This window comes from Protopterus annectens, chromosome 1.part2, assembly GCF_019279795.1.
Source record: "Protopterus annectens isolate FY-2018-M chromosome 1.part2, PAN1.0, whole genome shotgun sequence".
Taxonomy (NCBI): Eukaryota; Metazoa; Chordata; order Ceratodontiformes; family Protopteridae; genus Protopterus; species Protopterus annectens.
In genome coordinates this window covers 327,700,209-327,713,647 of record NC_056727.1, presented here as the reverse complement: position 1 = coordinate 327,713,647, position 13,439 = coordinate 327,700,209, and positions in this window count along the sequence as shown.

Genomic DNA, 13,439 nt, shown 5'->3' with positions numbered 1-13,439 from the left:
CTATAACTTGTCCACTGACAAACAACAAAAGAGGAAATCTTCTCTCAAGATAAAATGGACTCCTGAGGCTCATTGCTGAACTAAAAAGGATATCATGTTCCTAATCAGTATTAATCATCTTTTTGTTTTACTAAAGAATTCACCCAAAACATTGCTGCTTCAGTGGTAGATCAACTAGCAGTGCTATTCCATGACAGACACAATGTGAGGTACTTATCCACTGAAAAAGATTGCTTAACAATAAAGAAGGAGTTATATTCCTTCAATAACTATTTATCTGGTAGTTATTTCTGCTCAGTAACTCACCATACCCCTATACAATGGCTGAATAAACAGACTGATGGCAATACCAAGTTGTCCTGGTAAGCACTATCTCAGGTACTCTTACAGTTTACATTGACCATAGACTTGAACCAACAAAGTGGAATACCAGTGGGTAGTGCAGGTCTAACAACTCATCATACTGAGCACAAAATTCATGAGTTTGTTCTGAAAAGGGATAGTTGTACATGCTGGATGCAGTAATGTGTACTGTGCCTTTATGAACAAGGAACTGAGACTGTAGTGTGGGATATTCCTGCAGAAAGTTATTCATGAACGTAAATGCATTAGCTAGCTACAAGGCACTAATTTCCAATTACTGGGGTATATACAGAGGTAGTCAGCAACAGAATGACAGGACATTAGTTCCTCAATCAGAGCACCAGCAAGGATGTAAGCAGCTTGCTTGAAGACACTTAAATTGTGGTGTACAAGAGCCCAGTCAGGGCCTAATATGAAGTAGTACCTGCTGGGAGTCCCCATTCTACAAAGATAGAATTTGGGCATGGAAGACATCTGCTGCCATGGGCCTTGATTTTACTTTTGATTACTTTTGATTTTAAGTACAGCGCATTGCTGGAAGAGCTAAATAGATTGTGTTTAAATGCTGGAGAAAGCCTTGTAAGCACTGTTTTGCGCATTTCCAAACCCAAGAGAGCTGTTGTTTTTAGTTTCCCTTATGGACTGACATATATATATATATATATATATATATATATATATATATATATATATATATATATATATATATATGTATATATGTGGATCTATGGTGATCCATCAAAAATATGCTTCACTGAAATGTAAACCGTCGAACTCACTTTTGCGAAAGTGCACTTTGTTGAAAATGCACTTTCACGAAACACAAAATAACGAGAGAGAGAAAAGCAAACACAAAAAAATAAAAAAAATAAAAAACAAAACACTAAATCACATTTATGCAGGTGCACCCCCTACACCCCCCCCTACTTAAATATATTAACTCCGAGATCGCACTACAGTAGGGAACAAGATATATTCCCGTATCCCCATTATAATGCAATTCAGAGAATGTAGTGCACTTTCACGGAAGTAAGCTTGGCCTTCTGTTTGTCGATGTAGTGTACTTTCAAGAAACAGAAGGAGACCATATATATATATATATATATATATATATATATATATTTTTTTTTTTTTTTTAATTTATTTTTTTAAAATAACTGCTGCTTCTACTGCTTCTTTAAAGTTATCATCCACACACACACACACACACACACACACACACACACACACACACACACACGGTTGGGGGACTGAATTTTGTCAAAACACCTTTTGGTCAACATTTGTTTACCCGACAAAATTTGGTCAATTACACAGATGGTCAACAGAGATTTGTGCCTTTGCCCTGACATTGTGTGATCTTGGACTTAGTATATTATAGTATATTAGCATTATTTGCTCATTCCCATGCAAAAATTGATGTTTTAATTTTGGGGGGTTTTAATTTTGCATTCACCTAGGTTGTTGCTCAGTGTATATAAGTAGTAGCATGTTGGCATTTGCAAAATCAACATTTTCTAGTCAGCATTGTGAATGTCAACATTTGGGTGTTTCAATTATATTTAGTACATATAATATATATATATATATATATATATATATATATATATATATATATATATATATATATATATATATAGATATATATATATGGGTCTACTTTTTATCATCGAATTTCCAGTTTACCGAATCGCAAGTGAACGACTCCACTTAGCTGAAACTGCAGTTCTCCAAAGTTCCACTTTTCCAAACTACAAATCCCCAAAAACCAATTACGTGACATTTACAACAAAAACACACACATTTTCCAATAGTTATGCAGGGGGCAAGCCCCCCTGCACCCCCTGCATATTATATGTACTAACTCCAAGATCGCAATGCAGTGACAGAAAGGGTATATTTCCCTATTGTTACTGTATTGTAATTTCCACTTGACAGCTACAACCTCTGTAAACAAAATGTACCATATAAAGTAGACTGCTGACTCTACCGTCTCATCCCTCATACTTCACAACTGGTACTGTGTACGAGAAGTAACATAAAGGCAATATGCATCTACTTCTCACATTACCAGCAATACACTACGTATGTCTATGAAACGGACATCGGAGAACTGCAGTTTCGGCTAAGTGGTGTCGTTCACTTGGGATTCGGTAAACTATAAATTTAGTGATAGAACGATAAACTAGTATGTTATGCATGTACTATAATTTGCAAATTACAGTTTTATACTTTTTCACTTTTGTAGTAGCGCATTCCATTATAAACTCTACATTACTAGGGCATTTAATATTATGCAAATGAATGATATATTCTAAAAATATCAAATATTATAATTATGATCATTTTTGTTTTGGTATATTATAGCATTTTAGTTGCAGTGACTTCTAAATGTTGTGACTTTTTAACTTTGCACTGAAACTGTTTTTCTCTTTTTGCTCCATATCAGTGGGATTTTCATTTTTGTTACAAATTTTTATAAAATCTCTTCCTAGGGAAAAAAGGGCATAGTCCTTTTTTATCTGATCAGAAATGACTGCTCTCGTTTTCTTGTAATAACAGAAGTTATAGCAGTATGAGGAACGCACTTGCTTGACTCAGTTTTAGGTCTGTTAACTTACTAATAAAATGAGTTAGGATTATTCTGTTTATCATTATAAAGAATCCTGTAAATGTTAAGAACTCATTAAGTGATCTCTTAAGTTCCCAATCTCTGTGTAACTTAATTGGGGAAAGAAGTGCATTTTTTTGTGAAATAAATTTCTTCCTTAGAGCTCTTACTATTTCAAATTTTGTGTTCAGGAATATGAAATGCAAATTTTTATTTATTATATGCTGTATCTTGTAACAAGCAGTAAATTCTTGACATCTGCAACCTTTCCAATCTTTTCATGATTTTTTGGAAAAAAATAATGTTAAGTACTTCATACAAGGCCTATTCAAGGATGAATGGAATGAAAATTATAAACACTCTGGCTTTCATACGAATTGATTTGGTGCATCTTAAAGAAATCATGCTTCTGGGAGCTAACAATGCTTCAAAAACCTTGGAAAATGTACGAATGAATGCTTTTACCATTCTTCCACCTATATCTAATGTAAGTCTAGTACTAGTATCCATTGCTGCATAACTTTATGTGGTGAGTGCATTTAATTGCTCTTAATTTTACATTATTTTGTTCTTATTCTCATCTGTTGGAAGACACATTTCTGAATTTAAAAGAATATATTCATTTGAGGCAGGAAGCACAGTCATGATGCAATTGGCTCTCCAATTCATTTCCTGGCTAAGAGTGGCTTTTTTGTGGAGTCTGCATGCCATCCCTCTGATCATGTAGGTTTTTGCAGGGTGCAGTGCTATAGTTTCCTCCATTATCCAAAAGCCATGATGTAGGTCAGTGTGTGATTTTCCAAGTTGCTTAAAGGTGTGCATGTCATACACTAGTGAGAAAGTGTGTATGTGTGTGTGTAGATGTTTGTGTGGGGGGGGGAGTGTCCTGAACATAGTGGAGTAGTGTCTTATCCATGATTAATTTCTCTGGCTTACACCCAGTGAGTGCTGGCATTGGTTCTTTCTTCCCAGTGACTAAAATAAATCATGAGAATTAGAAAATGCATGCATTGTAAATGCCCTCAGTCCACTCGGTGTAATATCAAGGCTTAAATACTTCTGCAAAGTCACAGTATTGAAAAATATGTTAGTCTGCAATTTGGTCACCAATTGATGTGGGTTCTGTTTAGAAGTTTGAAGCTCAAAACTTCGAATTTCATATGTTCGAAGTTTCAAAACTTTGAAATCCTGAACAGAGATCGGCATACAGCGTGGACCAAGAGATTTCCCTTGTGCTCACTGTAGTGCGATCTCAGAGTTGGTATATTTAAGTTGTGGGGGTGGGGGGTGTGGCCCCCCACAGGGGGGGGGTGCAGGGGGGCTTGGCCCCCTGCATACACATGTTTTAGTGTGTTGGGTGGTGTTTTGGGGGGGGTTCACAATTTCAAGATTCCAAGATCTTGAGATTCTGAACACGATATTCTGAAACTCGAGATTTTGGGATTTCAAAATTTCATAGTGTACCCATTCATGTACATTTTCAGGTAAATTTCTGGAGATGTTTGGCATAAGAGAAGATAATGCTTTATTACAAGTTATTGTTTTACAGAGTTTGATAGTTAATGAAAAAGGTGGCTATACAATAAATGACTATTATATAAACAGATTTTGTTTATACTGAAATGTAAAATATTGCAATCATATGATTTAAATAATGAATGTAGCTGGAAAAACATTTTAATGTGGCTTTTACTCTAAGTGTTTTGATTGATGGATTGATCTTTTTTTGTTTGTTTGTTTTTTGATTGGATAATTTTATGTATATTTAAATGGATTTCTTTTTTTTGTGTTTGACATTCTCCACTGAAGGTGTTAGCTGAGGCACTAGAGTATATTGGTGTTTTATAATAAATTAATGCTTGAACTTCAGTCATTGTTATTTAATTTACTTGTTATTGTTGTATTGATAATTTTATTACTCTTTACTGTCCATTATAAACTCAATATTAATAAGCCATTAAGGCATTTTTGGTATTTTAGTTGCAGTGACTAATGCCACTTTTAAATTTTCATTGAAATTGATTTTTCACTGTATCTTAGTGAGACTTTTAATTATGTTATAAGTTTTTATAAAATCAATTCTTAGTGGAAATAAAGGACATGCCCTAGTATTCAATATGTTTGTTCCACGCAGAGCCTACACGGAGTGTATTCTCATATCTGATACTGCTTATTGCATGGCATTGTGCAATCTCACACCATGAATATTAATGATGTGTAGCACACATAAGAAAGGTTTTGCAGCTCACTCTGCTGTTGCTGGATGCAAAACCTATATACTGAATGTGGATCATTCTATACAACCTTTTAGTACCAGTAATGTGGTCAAACACTGAGCTAATGAGGGGACAAAGGGCAAGTATGCAGTTTCTGAAGAATGTGAAGTACAAAAGAGAAATGTATGTCAGTATATATATTGACTGCAATCTTCAGTGATTTCGCAATAAACCACATATTTTACAAGGAACAGGCCAAAAATATGATGCAAATATCTGCACATTCTGCAAAATGTGGACAGTCTCCCTTTTGTGCTTTAATTTATTTATTTTTCTTCTTCTGTTTTTTGCTAGTGTTTGTGTGATGCTCCATTTGGCATAAACATGTTTAGCTGTACTCACCTGGTTTGCGTGAAGCGCAGCAAAACACAAACTGGAAGAATGGACCACCCAGGTTGTAGACAGGACACAGGCAGCCACACATATGAACCAGACTCATCATCATCATCTGCCCCATTTTTCCATTTTCTACATGGGGTCAGGGTATAATGTTAACTGTCATCACCTCTCTCGATTAAGTGCCACACTCCTGCCTTCTTCAGCACTCATGCCTGACTGTCACAGATCTTCTTTCACACAATCCATCCACCTCTTTGCTGGATGTCCTTGTTTCCTCTTACATTCTTCCTGTCTGTCCCAAATCTTCTTCACCAAATTGTCTTCTGCTTTTCTGCACGTGTACAAACACCGTAATCTGTTCTCTTTGATCTTTTCTGCAATTAGAGCTACTTTGGCTTCTGCTCTTATGTCCTCAATTCTTCGTCTGTCCCACAGTGTGCATCCTACCACCCTTCTCAGGCACTTCATTTCCATCACCTCCAGCTTCTTCATCTACTCTGCCTTTACTGCCCAGGTTTCTGTACCATATAGTAGTACTGGTTGCACCAATGTCTTGTACATCTTACTTTTCAGCCTGTCTCACATTCTTCTGTCATAGACTACACCTGAGATTCTATGCCAGTTGGCTGCAGCTCCTCTTATTCTAGTTTTGATTTCTTCATTCCGACTTCCCTTCTCCTCAACCACCCTTCAAGATTCTTGAAGCTATTTGCCTGTTCTACTATCTTCCCTTCTATCTCAATTCTTAGCTTCTTCTGAGTTCCCTAATTTGCTGTCATTACCACTGTTTTATCTGTGTTTAGTTTCATCTCATGTGCCTTCAGCTTTACATTCCATTCCCCTATCCTTTGCTGAAGTTCTTGCTCAGAGCCTGCCTGTAATGGCACATTGTCTGCATACAGTAACTTTGTTGATTTGTTCCCACCATATTGTTTGCTAATGTAGTCCATCACTGGATACATTCAGTTAATAATACTTTGCATCAGGCAAAAACAGTAAGCAGTGTTGCACTACAGTTAACACTGAGAACTTTATAATAGCTACTAAAATAGCCGATATCATCTCACGAATTCCATGGCAGCAGGCATTAAGTATACGTGTGGAGTGCAGATGGTCCAGAGTTCTAGTACAGGATGTGCAAATTTGGTTTTACTCTTGTGAAATTGCAGATTATTGTATTTAAGTGCAGCATACACAACTGTTTCTACCTTCTTGTTGTAATAGCTATAATTGTAGGAAAAAACGATATATGGTACATTTGACTAGCCCAGTTACACAAGTGTTTGTATACCTAATAATCGAGAAATTGCATTGTTCGCCACTGTTGCGCATCGTTTACTGTTGCACAAACATGATGCCCACCAGTGTGCACCCTTGCCTACAATGTTTGAGTAATGGTAAGCGATGTGCAATGTTTTCAAATGTTGCAAAACCAAAATATAAACACATCAAGCATGAGACATGCAATAGGTGGGAAACAGCAGCATATAAAATCCAGTTGGTGGGAAATGCTCATTAGACATTGAGCTTGAACTATGACAGGCATGTCTGGATTTGCTAGAGAGGGTGTGCACTTTTGGGCACACCATTGGGGTGTCCAGGAGTCCAAGATTTTTATTGGACTCCTAGTTAAGGAGCATGGACCCAGGTTGCTGCAGCAGGACTATTCAGGCTCAGAAAATAATTCTGAAGCCTAGAACAGTGTTGCCAGGGCATTAATTAGTGTGACATTGATCCCCCGAGAGGTGAGCAATGCAGACATCTGCGAGAAGCATATGGCATGTATGCATCACAACAGTACTGTCTAAATAGTATTTTAATAATAATAAAAATTTGTATAGTAATTTTGTGCATTAAAAGTTAAGGACCACTTATTTGGTATTGAATACAGTTGTATCAAATTGAGCATGCATATCCCAGCTGTAAAAGAAACTATGCATACCTTAGTGTGTAGCACAAAGCAATGGTGGCATATTCTCAAATAACAGTGAGCATGCATCTCTAAACTGTAAAAAAAAGCATGCATGCAGTATTCTAGAGGACAAAAGAACAGTACAGTATTTTAGCGTAGTTATTGGTTGTGGGTTCAAACACCACACTTCCCAAATATACACTACTGTTAGGTTTTCATCATTATTGGAATGTAACTACATACTCCTATACCAGTGGCACAAATTATCTTCTGTAAAGTGTAATCAGTATAATGGGAACATGCATATGTGCAAATATGCACACATCAAAGATTGGTGGCTACATTCCATACCATAGTGTGCCTCTGTTATAAACTGGGTAGACTTAAAAATAAGGAAGAAACTTGTTAGGAGTTTGTAGTGTTAAAGGTAAAGGTAATAGAACAGAGTCAAATAGTTGTATCAATGCTTTATATGTCACATATGACGTTACAAATGTTCTCCCTGTTTCTCCTCACCCCAACCCTTTTCTCTCTCTCTCTCTTTTCTTCCCGCAGCACAGCTGGGTAGAACTGTCCCATGGGATCCACCTGCCCCCATTTCACCAGCTACAGCACCACTGCCCAGCACATCTGGTGCAGAACCTGGTAGCACCCCCTCTGCTCCCAACTAACCTCACACAAACATGCCTACAGCCCTTCCTCAACATTCATCTCTCAAAAAATCAAGGGGCACTTGCCTACAAAAAAGAATGCTCCATACATAGCTCTCCATTCTGCACATGTTTTCATGACACACATAATTCTTTCCAATTCTTTATACAACAGATTGTGTTGTGATCACCCTTCTCTCTGGAGGTGACAGTCCAAATTCAGCAAAATTTGTGCATATATGTTCATGTTTTGCTCCAGAAGAAATGGATAGCTACAGTTTTATCTTACATCTTTTCTGCACATTCCTGCCTTGCTCTCACTTTGTCCTTCCCTCTGCTTACTCCCCATTTCACCAATTTCCTGTCTTCCCCATTTCTTTTCTTTAAAAAAATATTGAGTGATAGTGTGGAGTGCTCACCAATGTGACTCAACTGTAAAAGGAGAGATTGAATATTAGTACAGTGACAAGCTCAGTTTGGAGTTGTCAGCCATGTTCTTGTTGAAGTGCAAGTCATGCTGATTGAGAGGAGTGCATGTAGTACCCCCCTGTCTTACTGTTAAATGTGATGATGTTGGCCTTACCTCTTGTTTAACTTATTTAAAGACCTTCAGGAATCCAACAACAAAGGCCTCCTGCAGATGGAAAGCCAAATCAAGTTATTTCAGTACTGCAGATCAATTTCTAGAAATATAATATGTCATTTTAGACCTGTTGTGTGTATTACTGTACTGTCGGTAATAGTGGTAACACTATTAGTTGTTTAACATGTATTGCACCATAGAAGTGCAGGTATTTATTTATATATGTGTTTCTCCCTTTTTAACATAGGTGATTGTGACAGTGGGAATGTGGGCACTGTGCCATCTGATGTCAGTATCTCATCAAATACTGATGATGATGGTGGCAAAACTGAGGCACAGTCAGGGGTTGCAGAAGTTGAATCTGACACAGAGGTTGACATCCAGTCACCCTTTTCCTTTTCCCTGGACACAGCCAGTAGGCCTACAGCTATCCGGTCCAATGAGCCCACAGATATAGGACAGGTGGAGGACGATGACATTGAGCAGGGAAGTTTGGCTATTGCAGCTTCAGTGTCTATTGAGTGTGGATGTAGCCAAAGGGTTGACAGGGGTGCTTGGAGGAGGCCTGCTGTCCCTCCTCCACCTGCTGTAGGTGTCTCTTTCCATGTCACCAATGTATGTTTAGGGCCATTGTGGAGGCACAGGCACATTCAGAAAGGTGCTCCAGACAAATGTTCAGGGTTGTGGATGTGGCACAATCTGACATGCATGACTGCCTCCATCATGTCATCGATTCCATGGTTCAGATGAATGAAACATTAGAATGAGGGGTGTCTGTCATGGAATGAGCAGTGTCTGTGATGGAACATCTGCTGGGAGGTGAATAGCATCCTAGAGGGAGTAGGTCAGCCATGATATCTGCTGATAGCCAACTCGGCCATTCCCAATAACACTCTCATAGTGGCAGTATTTCCGCTGGTCCAGTGATGAGTGTGCTGTCCACACCTAGATGTGGCAGGCCATGGAGTCATGGTCCTGGGTGTTCCCATAAAGGCAGCATATCCAGCAGACATTGGTCACACTCAGCAGTACTTCATCTGACCTTGGGCATGGAGGCTAATGCAACTCCTGGCAGAGCTAGTTCTCATGGTCAGGGGTGACAACAATGAACTGCCACCTCTACCCTATAGACACACACACATGCACACACACACAGCCTGCTTGCTTCCCTTTCTCTCTCACACACACACTCATTGACCTTTTGTTTCAACCTAGGCCTCCTGCCCCCCCAGCACCCTGTGCAAGTGATAACTGTGCCATATCTCTTTTTTCTCTATTTTGGATTCAGGGATACAAAAGCTTTGCATCTGATGCATAGGGTGCATAGCTACATTAGTGCCTAGTATATCTGCATTTGCATTGTTGAACTGATAATTGTACCTGTCAGTTATATTTGCCTTGCCAAATGATAAAATGCATAGCATCATCATGACAGTACTTTCTAGTGTATTCTCTTGTAAGGGTTGTGAAGTCAGGAACTGCAATGTGTGTCATTACTGTATAACCTTTCTGTTTAATGTTTTCCAGTACATATGTATGGTGCACATCCTAAGACACTCCATCACATTCGGATCTCAGAAGTGTATGACAGCACTACAGTCAAACTCATCAGAACAGTAATACAGTATAATGCTCTCTTTTGCATGAACCTTACCAGACACATGCAGCAGCTGGACAGACCAAAGAGCATTCTCATCAAGATAACACAGGGCCTACTAACCATGACATGATGTATGTGGGTAGATTAAAAGACATGTCACTGTCATCTATCTGGTATCACATTACATTTTAACTGTTATTCTAAGTCTATTACTTTTGGTGCACTTCAGGACAGTTGTCTTACGTTAAGAAGGTTTGTAGTCTACACTCTGGTAGGAGGAGGGGGTAGGCTCTAGCATTCTGAGCTGTGAAATGCTGGTTGAATGTTTATTGTGTCTGTTCTAGGTCTCTCTGTTATGGTTTAAGCATTTGGCCTTAAACCAGTTATTTTACATTAGGAAGGTTTGTGGTATAGACTCTTGTGGCAATGGAAGATAGCCCACACCCTTCAAAGCTGGGAATTGCTGGTTGAAGACTTATTGTGTCTGTTATTCTGAAAGTGTCTTAGTTCTGGTGTAAGCACTTGCATTCCAGACCACTTATTTCACACTTGGAAAGTTTGTTGTCTACATTCTTGTTGGAGTATTCTACTGAATTGCTGCTTTATGTAAACTGTTTGTTCTTCGGCTGTGATTGCAATTTTCTGCACTTTGGATTTCTAGTACTTCTGCATTTTATAGTATAGGCTTGATTCAGGCTTGCTGAATCTAGACTGTTTGGTATCAGTGGAGCACTAAAACCAGCCCTACGACATTCAGAAGGCCTTCCTGCATCCTTATGGTAAAATTATGCAGCCAAGAACACATCTGAGTTGGGGACTGCTGGAATAAGGCTCACTGTTGGTATTTCCCTTTGTTTACTCTTTTTTTTTTAATTGTTTAATTTCACTTGTATTCCAGAATTGTGTTTTGGTGGATTTGCACTCACTTTACCATAGCTGCTCAGGGCTTGCATTGCTGCCGTATGAGCAACTCAGTTGTGCATTGTGAAACATTGACTCATTTTTGTAAACCTAACCCTCCATAGAATAGACACATTTTGTTAGTCTTGCACCAAAACCTGGTCCATCTAGCCCACTCCCCACTAGTCACTACAGTATTTAAACCTTCCATAATGGATGGACATTTTCCCATCATTTCTCCAGGCAGCCTAATTTACATGGGCATCCTGAGGCAACAGAGCAATTGCCTCATGGAAACTGACAACCAGTTACTGCTAAAACAAACTAATACAACATGTTATAGCTCTATCTATACTACGAATTAGGAATCAATTTTCTCACATAACAACAAACCAGATATCAAACATGTTGTCAGCCACACAATTCACCTCTTGCACATAGCAAGCTCACAACACATAAACTTACATATGCAGAGGTACTCACTAGAAACCTAACTAAAGATCTGAGACCTCCCAAGCGCAAACCTACTGCACACAGTGTAGACCCAACAGAATCACTACACATTATAATACATACATCAGTGTCTTAACCAATAAGCCCCTCAGGCAAAACACCTCAAAACCAAATGACGAAATATCTTGCTCATAAGTGACTCCTTAGTGAAACCCTCAGATGTCCCCCTAGACAGGATGGGCAAGGAGAAGGTCACAGTCAGCTGCCTGTCAGGTGCCAGGGTCCATCAGATTATGCACTCACTCAAGTCTCTCAACAACAAGTACCTTTATGACTCTGCCAGAGTCCATAATGCAGTGAATGACTGGAGACATTCCTCACTGTAATCTATATGAAGGCGCTTGCCTCCCCCATAGTGACCTTTTTAGGCAATGTCAGAAAAACTAAAGTCCCAACATAAAAGAATCCACTACAGACAAACTGAAGGTTATACTGCTTAATGCAAGAAGTATAAGTCAGAAACTGCACTCATTGGAAGAACTCCTTACCTTGGAAGATGCCCATGTCTGTGCAGTCACACAGACACAGTTCAAGGCAGCAGAGAACACCCTGGCCATGCAAAGGTACAGTTCCTTCCACACATTCACACATCAAAACAAGCATAAAAGAACCAAAGGTAAAGGTGTATACATCTTCATTAAACACAAATGCACCACAAGACTGGTCAAAGAGTATGACTCCTTAGCACTACTCCAAGTTCAACTAACTGTATGTAAAACCCCTTTCCATATCATTCTTAGCTACAGGTCCCCCACCGCGAACCATGAGTACCACTCTGCCTACCTGGACTTACTTGAGTCACTCACTATACAGCCAAATACTTTGTTCATGTGTGATTTCAACTTTCCTTCCATCGATTTAGAGTCATATATGTGCACAAAAACACTCACCTTAAGTTTCCTGGACTTTGTTAATACACATGCTGTGTACCAGATAGTCTGTACCCCCAAAAGGGGCTTGAATGTCCTATACTTAGTACTGACCAACATAGTAGTTCTCCGCACTAACCCATGTGTGTTGGCCCCTGATCAGGTTAGATCACAATTCAGTCTTGTTCACATTCATAATCATACCCAACACCCCCTCAAGAACAGAAAAGATTAAACATTTATCCAAAGCAAACTATAGGCTCCTAACCAATGCCATAAAGAGTTGCAGACTCCCCTGCTACCACTGTCAACAATGACTGCTATACAGGGGTGTACACATATGGCCTGTATAAAGACCTATACAAATGTATTGTATAGAGTCAGCTGAATGTGAATGATCAAAACAAGTTCCTCACAGAAACAAGCCTCCCTGGTGTGCATCAAGCATACATAGATTATACAACAAATGGAAGAAAGTATTGCCTAAGAACAAGATGGAACTGACTCAGCAGAGGAAGGACACTCTCCACAGCTAGAACAGGGAAATTAGCTGTCTTGAAAAGTCATCTAAAGCCATGTATGAACCTAAGTAGTGTCCTTAGCTAAAGGTTATCAGGAGGCATTCTTTAGCTCCATCAGAAATCTAAAAGTAAGGGGTGAGCTTTGTGCTGAATTAGTAGTGGATGGTACCACTCATACTGACCCTGAGGACATTGCCAACCTGCTACCAGACATTTTGTGGCAAGCTTCACCTCCCCTGTCCCCACCAGACTTACCCTCAAAGCATACCTGTCACCAGTCTTCTACCTAGTAACCTCCTATG